Raw genomic sequence first — 12085 nt, 5'->3', positions numbered from 1 at the left:
TCCTCATCTGTAAAATGAACTGGAGAAGGAAATAGCAAACCACTCTAGTATTCTTGCCAAGAAAACCCAAAATGAGATCACAAAGAGTTTGAAACAACTAAACAACAGCAACAAAAATAGGCAATCTCAGAAAGGGAGAAAGCCTGGTGCTTTTATCAGAGCTGATGATAACAGCTGTTTCCTTCTTGCTTTTATGATTATAAAATTCTTGGGGGACTGAAATAGAGTAAAGATCACTATTCTTAAAGCAAAAATGAGATCCTGGTCCCAGCTTGCCACTAATGTCACTATGGACAAGTCACTTCCTTTGATCCTTAGTGTAAAATAAAAGGCTTAGACGAGATGATCTTTTCAAGTTGCTTCACAGTATCACAAAGGATCTGGCAGGGGAGGGCTGAGGGTTAAATTGACAAATCCAGCAGAGGGAGCTTCCAGAAGAGCATTCGTGATTCAGACTGTGGACATAGGTGTTCTATTCTTAGAGGAGAGAGGGGGAGAGAACAAAGGACCACCAGGGTTTCTTCTGACCTCCTGTACCGTGCTCATCCTCTGATCTCTGCTCTCTCATGGAGACATCAAGAGTCAGAATTGCCATTGAGTCACAGCTGGAATTTCTTGGGGACTCTAAGGCCCTTTTAGGGATCCTGCTTCTTCCCAAGATAGAGGCATCTTTCTACCAGGCTGCAGGGCTGTGGTCTCTGAGCCAGATTCCTGGGAGGAGTCACCTGACCCAGTCAGCAATTACTCACATTTAAAACTTAATTAACAGAGCCGGATAAAGGTTGCCTCAGTACTTTGCCTGCTATCCAGCAGGGGAAGGTGGGAGGGCAGATCAGAAAGGAGGAAAAAAGTAATCTCACAAGGGGGGTGGGGCAACTTAAAATGTAAATGGCTCCTGCTCAGCTCAGATCAAACATGGCTTTAAAGTACTTCATGATTCATTACCTTGTTCTGGACAAAAGGAAAACAAGTTACTGATTCTGTGTTCCGGATGAGGAAGGCCCTTTGGATTTGGCAGGCATAGTTGTTAGTTGCATCCATGCCAAACACGAGTGTATATATAGCATTTTGCCCACTTGCCAGCTTTTCAGATTGTGAGTATTGGTGGAAGAAAAGATGTCTAGAAAGGGGAAATGTGTGTGTTGGTGGGAGGGAGGGAAGGATCTGCCAGGTCTTCCTTTTACTTGCTGCCTCTGTGAGACCATGCTCTTGATAAATCTATTGCTCCTTCTTTTCATTTTCCTCCAAAGAGTATCCAGGCTGAAAAGGCTCTATAGAAGTCAGCCTCCCCCACCTTCAAACAATATAAACAACAATAACTAACAGCATTTACTTAGTGCCTTAAGGCTTGCAAAGTGTTTTTTACAATATTGATGGCGTAATGGGACCTGGACCCCTAAAGGAAAAAGTCCATGTCTTTAAAAGCAACCCAGTCCTTGAATTTTCCCATACTTTTCAGCAGCCCAGATCACTGGCACCTCCACTCAAGGCACCTGGTCCACCTAGACCTAATTAGCTTACTTGATATTCCTTTTACTGTTGCTCCAGATCCATCCAAGGCTATTTACCACTCCTTAATCCCATCTAGTTCCTTTCACTGTCCTTTTGTATATAGCCTCAGTCTCATCCTCATTAGTTTTCAGGTTCCCTAAGAATCTTGCTGCTTTATTGGTGTTATAATAAACTTTGCCACTTGACTAGAAGAAGGTTTGAGTGTGTGAATTCGTTCCAGGCAGATGCCACCCTGTACCCTGAAATTTCAGGGTTCCCAGCAACCCTAAACCAAGTCAATATTATCTCATTTTACCCATTTTAACCCTGGGAGTTAGGTGCCATTATTATTAAATATCTTTATTTTACAAATGAGGAAACGGAGGCAGATAGAGACAAACAGCTAGTAAATGTCTATAGGAGGATTTGAATTCAGGTCTTCCTGACTCCAGGTCCATCACTCTATCCACACTGTGCCACCTACCTGCTAGATGCTGATGAGGATGAGATTTGGACCCCAAAAAGGAAAAACCCTGGATTTTCCCACATGGCCGAACTATAATCCTATCAACTGGCCTTTCATTGCCTATGCCCAAATCTCCCAATTCTGTTACCTAACTCTCCATTGTCTATTACCTCCAGATGTCCCCCAGCCACTTCCCAACCTTAATCCTATCTGGACTTCATTCTCCCTTGGCCATGTGGTCCAGGTTCCAGTTCACTGGCCACATCCATCCAGATCTTCCTGAGACCTCTCCTCCAGTCACCCCAAACTACTTGGCCACTCCTAGATCCCTCCCACAGTCTTTCTGTATATAAGGTCTATCTTGTCTCAAAGTGCTCAGATTCTTAAGATCTCATCCATTTGCATTAGTGATACAAATGCTTAGGTTAATATGGTGGATGTTTTAATAAACCTCGTCTTTGGCTGAAAGAAAGCTTGAGCTGAATTCATTCAGACAGGACCTGTGTGTTGTGATTTTGGGGTCCCAGTACCCCTAAACCTCAACAACACCAAGGAATCATTGACAGGGAGGTGAGTCACTGTGCTGAGATATTTATTAAGCACCCACCATTTAGAGCAGTAGCTCTTAACCTGGAGTCTATGAACTTTTAAAAATACATATTTTGATAACTATATTTTAATAGAATTAATTTCTTTTGTAATGCTATATGTTTTATTTTGTGTATTTAAAAACTCTACTCCTAGAAGAGGTCCATAGACTTTATCAGACTGCCAAAGGCATCTATGGCACACACAAAAAAATGGTTAAGAATCCTTTATTTGGAAGACTATACCATTTGGAAATAGAAGGCCATCACCTACTCCATCTTCTTTTATAGATCAGAAAAATGAGGCCTAAGAGGCTTGCTAACTTAAAGGCACAGTGGTAGTTAATGACAGAGCTAAGATTCAAACCCAGCTCCTGTGAAATCCAGCCTAAGGAATCCTATAAAGATTAAGGTGGACCAAGTCTCTGCTCTGGAGGATTAGCTCATCATCTAAGGGAAGAAGATTCCATGGCTTTCACAGCCACCATTTAGTGAGTATGTTCCTTCCTGTAGCACCACACCTCAATTTGTTTACCCCCAAGCCCAGTTACTTTGTTGGGAAGGCACAGATAGTAATCTGTATTATTGGTAAGGATTAGCAACCCTGAATAGATCATAAATTCATTTGAGTTTGAATAACAGCTACTTAACAGTATTTTTATAGAAGAGAGAGGAAACTTAAAAACTCTCTGTGAGGCTGATACCTTGTTTGATAACCAAATATTCATCTAGCAGCCTCTACTCATCTTAGTTCTGCTATTAACTAACAATAGGACCATGCTCAAATGTTTTCACCTCACTGGTCTCAATTTCCTTATGCATAAAATAAATTCATTCACACAAAAAGTCTGGGATTTTGTCAATTTAGGGAATGGTCATTCCCAACCAAGCTATTGTTTGGACACATAGACTTTGACAATCCACCCCACCTAGGTACTTTCTCTCACCCTAGCTTCCAGCTGTCTTTTAGATATTGTCTTGCCCAATTAGAATGCAAGCTCTTTGAGGCCAGGGACTGCCTTTCTTTCTGTTTGTGTTTATTTGTATTCTCTGTGCTTAGCACAGTGTCTGGCATGTTTTTAGTTCAGTCATTTTTCAGTTTTGTCCAACTCTTCCTGACCCCATTTGGGGTTTTCTTGGAAAAGATGCTGCAATGGTTTGCCATTTCCTTCTCCAGGTCATCTTACAGAAGAGAAAACTAAGGCAAACAGGGTTAAGTGATTTACCCAGTGTCACAGAGCCAGTAAAGTCTGAGGTCAGATTTGAACTCAGATCCTCCTGATTCCAGCCCCACTGCTCTATCCACTCTGCTCCCTAGCTGCCCTCTGGCACATAGTAAGCACTTAATAAATGCTTATTATCTGTCTGTCTGCCTCTCTTTGTTTCAGGGTTAGACTTGGTGTCAATAAAAGAACTTTGTAATTTCCCAAAAGCAATCCAGCCCTCCTCCTCCTATTTAATTCTAGGCCCAAATAATTGTCTGTTGTAGTTTCTGTCCAAGACTTATATACTTATGGATAAACTCTATTGCCTGTCCTCTTAATTGTTCATACTACTCTCAGCCACATTTTCCATCCATATGTTTTTTTCATTTGTGAGTGAGCTCTTTCCAAGGGCTATGGAGGCTCTGCAGTGTTCTGAGGCTTGAAGCAATTAGCATAATGTCATCTACAAACTAGATCATTTGAATCAATCATCATCTATACAACAAACCTTTTCACTTGAATTCTGCATTGGACCTACTCACAGTAACAAACATGGTAGGGGAGCATAGGTCTCCCTACATTAGGCTTTGATTTTTATTAATGACCACAGTATCATGTAACAAGGATATTTCTTTCGTTATGTCTTTCAAGTATAACTCTGACATTCAAGTGGCATTGCTTGTTGGGGAGCACTTTAAAGTTGGTCTTTTGCTCTACAGAATTTTGTTTTTTATAGTTGAACAATAAGTATCATGGGCTTTTGTATTCTTTATATCTTTTAGTCAGCTCCCCGATAGAGAAGATATAATCTACATTGTGATATTATTTTCAAAAGCCTTCCTATTTCCTTCTAATATCCTTGTCAAGGATACCCTCAATACATATGTAAATTATTTTAATAACATTTCTTTGATCACTTAAAAAAATGACAAGTTCTGCTTTTTGCCCTCCCCCTAAACCTCTAGCATTTTCCTTTGCTCCAAGTACTTCAATGTCATCAAAACTGTGTTTCCTCCAGCATTGTTTGGACTAAATGCTCCCTGAGAGATCCCTCTAACTCTAAGATACCATGTTCAAGGGTGAGGAGGCCAGAAACCACATCGTGCAATAATTGTTTAAAGAAACTTAGCCTAGAAAATAGAATACTTAGGAATGACGTGGTGTCATCTTCAAATAGCTGAAGGGGTGTTATGTGGCAGAAAGATTAGATTTATTCTGTATGACTCAAGAAGGTGGACCTAGCACTAAGGAGCAGAAGTCATAAAAAGGCAGATTTGGAGCTGACACATAGATAGGCAAGAACTTTCTGTCTGAAGATGGAATGTGGACTCTGGTGAAGTGATGAGCTCCCAGTTTCTGTAAGTATTAAAGCAGAGACTATATGTCTGTCAGGAATGTCAAGAATGTCAGGAATAATTCCTGTATTGGTCTGTGCATGGTGTAGCAGATGAACTGGATGACATCTAAGATCTGTTACAAATTGAAGATTCTACAAATCCATTATCATGATCATCAATTCTGCTGCCTCTCCTTTCTGCAGAATGTCTGTCCCCAGGGAATAACTCAGTAATAAGTCTTTCATTGGCCTCCCTCTCTATTACCAAGTACTTCTCTTCTGTGGAGGATTTAATAAACGTCCTTATAAGTGAATAAAAAAAAACACGTAAGAGTATGGTTTACAGAGGTAAAGAAAGGAAATGAACAAACATTTATTAAGCACTTACTATGTGCCAGGCACTGAGCTAAGCTTCTTTCCAAATATTATCTCATTCAATCACCACAACTACCCTAAGAAGTAGGTACTCTTATGACCCCCATTTTACAGTTGAGGAAACTGAGGCAGAAAGAGATTAAGGGACTTGCCCAAGGTCATACAGCTAGTAAGTGTCTGAGGTTGGCTATTCTCCTAGATGGAAATTTCATGGGAAACATGAGGGTCAGTGAGGATGGGAATGGACATGTATCTGCTTCTGTGTCCTAAAGCCCTAGCTCAGGATAGATTTTCATATTCATAAAAATTTATATAACTTAGGCCTTTACCCACACCCACCCAATTTATTTTGGCTTTAACTATCAATAAAATAATTTTTGAGTACTGGATATATATGAGGCCTATTCCAGATTCTGCAGGTGATAAATGAGTTTCCAGCTGTAGAATACTAAGAGTGGTATTTAGGGAGCTGACAATCTGGGCAGGGAGAGAAGACATACATGGATAAAAAAAAAATTATCAAACACAAGGCAAGATGTGCTAAGTACTGTATGATCAATAAAGAAAATAAAGAATTATATGAGTGAGTAAAGAGGATGGAGAAATAACTGTGGGCATAGGAGAAGATAAAGGTTTGTTTCCCAAGTTAATCAATGTAGTGAATATGCATTAAGTGCCCATAGCTCACAATACTAAGGCAGTTAGGTGGTGCATTCAGTCAATAAAGTGCTAGACCAGAAGTCAAGGAGAGCTGAGTTCAAATTTGGCCTCAGGCACTTACTAGCTATGTGACCTTCAACAAGTCACTTAAATCTCTATCTGCCTTAGTTTCCTTATCTATAAAATGAGGATAATAATAGCTCCTATATCCCAGGGTTATTGTGAAGCTAAATGAGATAATATTTATAACATGCTTTGCAAACCTTAAGGTATGTATATAGTACCTAATGCTAGTTACTATTATTAAGGAATATGTTGCCCTTCCCCTCAAGAAAATGGCAGTGTAATCTTTCTTCATCATTGGAAATAGCATTGGAATATCATTGGAAAACACTGTGATGTATATGATTTTTGGTAAATTCTTTTTTCTTCTCTGGGCTTTAGTTTCTTCATCTGTTGGACAATATGACCTCTAAGGTCCATCTCAGTTCTAAAATTCTGTACAAGTTACAAGATGGAACAACTCTAAGAACTATGAAAAAAATGGGCTCATGGGAGAACCTGAGCTGTAAATATTTAATTTTCCAGAAAGTAAGAAAGTATCATGAGTCCTTAAAAATTGCCCTGCAAGGGGCATCTAGGTGGCACAGTGGATAGAGCACCAGCCCTGAACTCAGGAGGATCTGAGTTCAAATCTGACCTCAGACCAAACACTTGACACTTTCTAGCTGTGTGACCCTGGGCAAGTCACTTAACCCCAATTGCCTAAAAAAAAAAATTTAAAAAAAAGAAACTGCCCTGCAACTTAAGATCCTAGAAGTTTGCCCAAGTCCACTGAGGAAGTTGTCTTACTGTGACAGTGACTAGTTAGTAGCTGTGTTAGTGTTTGGATCTCCATTTCAGAATATGTGCAGATATCTGTGACTAGTTCCTGTCTGCTTCCTATGTGGTAAAGAGGAACATTCTGATCCCCTCCTGAGAATGAAGTATGCATACAAAAGGCCTTAATAATCACAATCAGCAGTACTCTTTCCTGATGGCGATTGAACATTGTCATCCTTTGGGTGGGAAGAAAGATGTTATTTCAGCAGCTTCCTTTCCCTATGTGAGTAGAGAGAAGTTAAATGATTCTTTCAAGGTCATATAGGCAGCAGAAGCAAAATTCTGGCCATGAGGATGGTTCAGCTCTTTTTCAGTCTCTGTTGTGTTTATACATTCCTGCTCTTAGATGAAAGAATATTAGAAACTACTGTGACATTGAAATCTTCAACAAGTCAAAAGCCAGAGCTGTCAGAGGTCAAGAAATTGGAGTCCATACCTAAATCTGCCAGTATCTGGACCTCTATGCAGCCCTGAAGACCTGCTTGGCCTGGTAGCCAAGATGCCATGTCTTACAGCAAGGGAACAACTTCTCTAGATATGTTAAATTCAGAAGTGAACTTGATGTGGGCAAATGCTTTTTAGTAATGGCTGTAAGCTGAATGAAGTATGCTCTTTCTAGACTAATAGTAGAAGGAATTTGTACCTGATATTGGGGATTTTGTACTTCTTGCTTTGTCTTCTCAAGTGAATTCTCTTTGTAAAGGCTAATTAATACGAATAGGTTATCATCAGCAAGATTATCTGTAATGGGGATAAACTAGAAGCTTCCCAATACAATCAGGGATGAAACAAGTATACCCATCATCACCACTATTTTTCAATATTGTACTAGAAATGCTAGCTATAGCAATAAGAGAAGGAAAAGAAATTGAAGGAATCAGAATAGGCAACAAGGAAACAAAACCATCACTCTTTGCAGATGTGAAGGTATATTTAGAGAATCCTAGAGAATCAACTAAAAAACTAGTAGAAGTAATTAACAACCTTAGCAAAAGTTGCAGGATACAAAATAAATCCAGATAAATCATTAGCATTTCTTTATATTACCAACAAATTGTAGTAGGAAGTAATAGAAAGAGAAATTCTATTTAAAACAACTGTAGACGATATAAAATATTTGGGAGTCACTATACTAAGACAAACCCAAGAATTTTTTCAAAACACTTTTCACACAAAATCAGATCTAAACAATTGGAAAAATATTAATTGCTCATGGGTAGGCAAAAACCAATATAATAAAAATGACAATTCTACCTAATCTACTTATTCAGTGCCATACCAATCAAACTACCAAAAGTTATTTTAGAGCTAGAAAAAAAAACTTCATCTAGGAGAACAAAAGGTCAAGGATATCAAGGGAACCAATGGGAAAAAAAAGTGTGAAGGAAGGTGGTCTAGCCATACCAGATCTCAAATTATATAATAAAGTGATAATTATCTAAACAATCTGACACTGGCTAAGAAATAGAGTGGTAGATCAATGGAGTAGATTAGGTATACATTACATTATAGCAAATGACTATAGTAATGTAGTATAAGATAAACTCAAAGATCCAAGATCCAAAAAAATTATTATTTGACAAAAGTTTCTGGGAAAACTGTTAAATAGTATGACAGAATCTAGGTATAGACCAACATTTCATATCATATACCAAGATAAGTTCAAAATTGGTACATGATTTACACATAAAGGGTGATAGCATAAGCAAATTAGGAGAGAATGGAACAGTTTGTCAGCTCAATGGACAAGGGAAGAATTTAGGACCAAAGAAAATATAGAGCATTACAAAATATAATATAGATAATTTTGATGATATAAAATTTTTTTTCAGTATAAGTAATTTATTAAAACACCAGTTGGGGTGGGCAAGATTCTAGTGAGTCTGTGTTATTTGTGATGCCAATACAAGTGGGCCCTATTTTAAGAATATGAGCAATTTAATGGCAAGATGGACACTTTCACAGTGTCTGTGGGAGGGCTGTGAGAAGATCTGGATGGGATCTAGTGGTGATAAGTAGCCTGGGGTGGGCCAGGTGCAGACAATAAGGGCCACAATGAAAGGGCAGTTAATTGACTGGGAAGGGCCAGGTGCCTCAGGCAAACACTAGAGATCTGGATTTGGAGGCTTTGGGGTCCAGGTTCCAAGGACATAGTCTTTTTCTTTTAGGGATCCAGTGTGGATCCCACCCCCTCAAACAAATGGAACCCAAAATCTTTTGGGGTAAGGGGCAAAGGTCTTGGCTTCTAAAACTGCTTCTCACTCTCTAGGGGTATAGAGCTGTCCCTGCCTTGAGGGCGGTGCTGGGGAGGAGTTTGACTGAAACTGAGCATAGGCTGCATTCAGGGGACAATAGGTAGACATGGGCTGGCACCCACTGTTTGCTACCAACTGTAGGTGAATGGCCTGTAGTCTGGAAGACACAAATCAAGTGCAGACCCTGACTGGCTGGCTTCTTTACTTTGAACCATCTCCCTTCCCTCTCTCTTCACAGCTGCTGGGGGTTGGGAGGTGGTGAGCAGGATGTGCTGACCCTGGGTGATACTTCCAGGCTTTCTGGGCATGGTGCAGGTTTCCCTACGGCCCAGGCATGTTGGAATGGGGCCCTGCTGTAGTTGCTGGCCCCCCCCTTTCATCAGGAGGGGGGGAGGGTGAATTCGAAGGTGGGGGAGAATGACTCAAATTCCCTACCATTCTCCAGCACTCTCTTCTTTTAATCTGATCTGAGATGAGAGGGGTTAACAGGAAAACACTGGCTGTTTGCAATCCCTGCACTGAGATATTCTCTTGACTCATGGGAAAGGAAAGGGGGAAGTGAGTGACCAGGATTGCAAAGAGGGGTTTCAAAACTCCTTAGTGATCAATCACAAAACCTCCAGAATGTGCTAAGATGTTTTTAGCTGTTCTAACTTTTCACTGTAGCCTTAGCTTGGTCAGAGCCAGGACTACAGGAAGAAAAATCTCAAGTATTTTTCTTGGTCCTCCAGATCATATTGAGGCCAGGTACAGAGTTTTCCTTTTCAAGGTCTTGGAGACCAAGCTTTTTCCAGTTCTAACTTAGGGGCATATCTCAGGGAAGTCTTGATGAGTCTGGCTGCTAGGATCTGGTGGCCAGATCCTAGCTAGAAGAGAAGGGGGATCCTGCAGACACACGTATGTGGTCAGGGAATCCCTTCATAAAGGAGAATCTTTGTAGAGGGAGAGAGTAAGTCTCAGGAAACCAAAAAGCACCTGCAGTTTTTCCAATCCCCTAGAGTCCAAGAGAATTGAGAGAATTGAGCGTATGCTTCCAGATAAAGCAGCTAAGCCCTATGCTGCGAAAGGTGTTCCTGAGTCCATGGCCTCAAACTGAACTGCTGGACTGAGAGCTTGAGAGCATCAGGCCCAAAAAACACCTCCAAGCCTTCCTAGGTGCTTGGAGAGCTACCCCAACTGCAGAGCAAGAAAGGGATAGTGAGAGAGGTAAGGCTTACATACCTTCTGGTCTTGGCTGGAGGAGGATTTGAGATTAGGTAGTTTTCCCTGTCAGGGGTCTTGGGAAACCTGAGATGCAAGAGCAAAGGGCACAGGTCTGCCTGGAAAGAATTCAACCACTAGAGCCTTCTTTCAGTTCAAGTAGTTTATTAAAACACCTGTTGGGGTGGGCTAAATTCTCAGGAGTCTGCACTACTTTTGACATCAATACAAGTGGACCAGATTTTAATAATCTGAGCCTGGTGATATAAAATTTAAAAGTTTTTGGACAAACAAAACTAATGCAACCAAAATTAAAAGAAAAGCAGAGAACTGTGGAGAAATTCGCAACAAGTATCTCTGATAAAGGCCTTATATCTCAAATATAAAGAGAACTGAGTCAAATTTATAAAAATATGAGTCATTCTCCAATTGATAAATGGTCAAAGGATATGAATAGACAATTTTTAGACAAAGAAACCAAAGTTATCTATAATCATATAAAAAAATGCTCTAAATCACTATTGATTAGAGAAATGCAAATTAAAGCAACTCTGAGGTACCACCTCACACCTATCAGATTGGCTAATATGACAAAAAAAAAAAGAATGTTGCAGGGAATGTAGGAAAATTGGGAAACTAATGTATTGTTGGTGGAGTTGTGTACTGATCCAACCGTTCTGGAGAGCAATATGGAACTATGTCCAAAGGGTAATCAAACCATGCATATGCTTTGATCCAACAATACTATTACTAATTCTGTATCCTAAAGAAATCATTAAAAGGGGGAGAGGACCTACATGTACAAAAATATTTATAGCAGCTCTTTTTGTGGTGGCTAAGAATTAGAAATCAAAGGGATGCCGATCAATTGGGGAATGGCTAAACAAGCTGCAGTATGTGACTGTGATGGAGATTGATTTCAGAAAAACCTGGAAAGACTCACATGAACTGATGCAAAGTGAAGTAAGCAGAAACAGGAGAACATTGTATATAGTAACAGCAATATTTTATGATGAAGAACTGTGAATTACTTAGCCATTCTCAGCATTGCAATAACCCAAGACAATCCCAAAGGACTAATGATTAAGTATACTATCCACCTCCAGAGAAAGAAGTGATATTGTCTGAATATAGACTGAAGAATTCTATTTTTCTCTTTCTTTCCTTCCTTTCTTCCTCCTTTCTTTGCTTCCTTCCTTCCTTCCTTCTTTCTTTCTTTTTCAAGTCTTCTTGTACAAAATGACTAATATGGAAATGCTTTACATGACTGCAAATGTTCAATCTATATCTGATTGCTACCAGGGAGGGGGGAGGGGAGGAGAGAGGAGGGAGGGAGAGAGGGATATAATTTAGAACTCAAAACTTAAAAAAACTAAGTGTTAAAATTGTTTTAACATGTAATTGGGGGAAATAGACATAAACACATGCGCGCCCACATATACTGTATATATGTGTATACACACACACACACATACATAAATATTAACTGGTTAAAGGGATAACAGGGTGATGATATAGAAGAAATATTTACTGACCCTGGTAACTGATACTTGGAAGAACACACCCAAATAATGGCTTAAGTTCCTATTTTGAAAGACACTTCAACCCTTCAGGGGTGCCCTAGAACC

Source organism: Phascolarctos cinereus, unplaced genomic scaffold (genome assembly GCF_003287225.1).
Source record: "Phascolarctos cinereus isolate Bilbo 61053 unplaced genomic scaffold, phaCin_HiC Scaffold_5;HRSCAF=322, whole genome shotgun sequence".
Lineage (NCBI taxonomy): Eukaryota > Metazoa > Chordata > Mammalia > Diprotodontia > Phascolarctidae > Phascolarctos > Phascolarctos cinereus.
Note: the sequence above shows the minus strand (reverse complement) of the source record.